We start from the raw sequence: 2500 nt of genomic DNA, 5'->3' as shown, positions 1-2500 counted from the left end.
TCAAAGTAATAGTAATAATGATGATAGTAAAGAAGATAATGATTATCAAAAAATAAATGACCAATAACTTTTTTTTAATGAATTCCCAACATTTTACATATTTTGACATTTTCATAAACAAACCTTCAATACGCAATAAACCTCATTTCATCACATACACATTTCGTTGATAAGGAAAAGAAGACAAAAAAAGAAAGCCTTTTTTCTCTTCTTCTTTTCCTCTTTAACGTAATATAAACAAAAACACTTTCATTTTTTTTTTTTTTTTGCGTTCTTCATTGTCAAAGCGATAAAATCTGAATTAAAACTTTCACTTTGTTCGAGACACGAAAACGAAACAAAGGAAGGGAATAACGGATAGAAGGAGAATGAAAAGGAGGAGAAAAGACAATAATAAATAAGGTCCATTGGGAAAAGATAAATAATTAAAGAAAAAATGGCAGTACAAAGAAAATGCAAATGAGAGAAAATGTAAAAAATATATATATATTATAAGGGAGACTGATCTATATTTTCATTTTCAGAAAAAAACAGGAAATTAATGGTAAAAGAGGTAGAGCTATAAACAAAGTAAAGATGATAATCATTAGGATCAGAATGATACCGATAATAATAATAGTAATAGCAGTAATGATAATCATTATTGTTATTATCATTTTCATTATTATTATTATCATTATCATTATCATTATTATTATCATTATCATTAATGTCATCAGTGTTATTATCATTATATCAGTTTTCTTAATAATAATAACAACAACTAAACCATACCCATTGACGAAGAAAATAAATAAAAACAAAATTACACCAAAAGATACAGAAAAAAACACGCGTTTTTAATCCTTTTTGAAATATCAATACAATATGGCCGACAGAAATTCTAGCTCGTGAGTGAATTAATAATATCATGGAATACATATTGCACTGGTCGGATTCTCTTTGCGTTATATCTACAGATGTGAATTTTATTGTTTTTTTTTTATGATAGAAATGTGATGGATATTACCAGCTGTGTAGAGGCAGGAGGGGGTGGGGTGGGGGTGGTGGGAGGGGGATATCCTCTCAAAGGGAAAAAATAAGTGGGTGATTTTGGGAAAATTTGTATCTAAATCGATTAAAAGTGTTTGTTCTTTCTCCTAATATTTATCATATTTATACTTCTAATATTTATATTTCTAATATTTATACTTCTATGTATGTAGGTTATATATATATATATATATATATATATATATATATATATATATATATATATATATATATATATATATATATATATATATATACAAATATGAATCCTGACGCACACACACACGCTAACCTACACAAGCAAACACACACACGCACAGTCAAAGAGAGATTTCATACATACATACATATATACATACAGACTTAGCCTCACCATCATGCATACATACATACGTACACACATATGTACAAATATACATACATACATACACTGACACACAGACATATACATTTGTATGCATGTATGTACGAATATGCGTATGTATGTAAGAGAATAAAATAAAAAAGAGAGATTTCCATATTTTTCGGAATACCAAAACAACAAAAACATAATAAAATATGTGAAAAATAAAGAAAAACAAGATAAACAACAAAACAAAATAAAATATATATATGAATGAAATAGAAAAATTAAAAAGAAAAACAAAGATGAACAACAAACACATAATAAAATATGTATATAAAAGAAACTTCAAAAATGAATAAACAAGAAAAAAACAAAGAAAAACATGAATATATGAAAAATAATAAAAAAATGAAAAAATAATAATAATAAATATAAAAAAGGAATAAAAAACAAAAACAAAACAAGATAAGCACATCAAGACAAACAACCAAACAGAAGCAAAGACAAACAGGTTAGGAAGATGGCAACAAGGAAGAGACGGAGGAAATGACGTCATCGTTGATAATATCTTTGAGATGAATCAGATAGTTAACCTCTGTGGGATGGTGCGGGGGAGGGGGGAGGAGGTGGAGGTGGAGAAGGAAGAGGGGGTGGAGGAAATAAGAGAGGAGGATGAATGGGAAGAGGGGGTGGAGGTGGAAGAGGGGGTGGAGGAGGTGGAGGTGGAAGAGGGAGAGGAAGAGAGGGTGGAGGAGGAAGTGGTAGAAGAGAAGGTGATAAAGGAGGAGGAGGAAGAGAGGGTGGAGGAGGAAGTGGTCGAGAAGGAGGAGGAGGAGGAGGAGGAAGTGGGGGAATATGAAGAGGGGGTTTAGGAGGAGGAGGAGGAGGAGGAGAAGGAAGGAGGAATAGAGGAGGAGGAAGATGTGGTTCGCGAGAAGGAGGAGGAGGAAGAGAAGAGAAGTACGACGAGGGAAGAAGAGAAGAAGAAATAGAAGAAGGAAGAGAAAAAATGAGTAGCATTAGAGGAAAAAAATAAGAAAGAGAAGTATGGAGAAGAAGAAAAGAAAGCATAAGAGAGACCACAATTGTAACTGTTATATGGTACGAACGATGGACAGACGA

The sequence above is a fragment of the Penaeus vannamei genome, chromosome 4 (genome assembly GCF_042767895.1).
Source record: "Penaeus vannamei isolate JL-2024 chromosome 4, ASM4276789v1, whole genome shotgun sequence".
Classification (NCBI taxonomy): domain Eukaryota; kingdom Metazoa; phylum Arthropoda; class Malacostraca; order Decapoda; family Penaeidae; genus Penaeus; species Penaeus vannamei.
The sequence above is the reverse complement of the archived record's forward strand: the minus strand, read 5'-3'. Positions refer to the sequence as shown.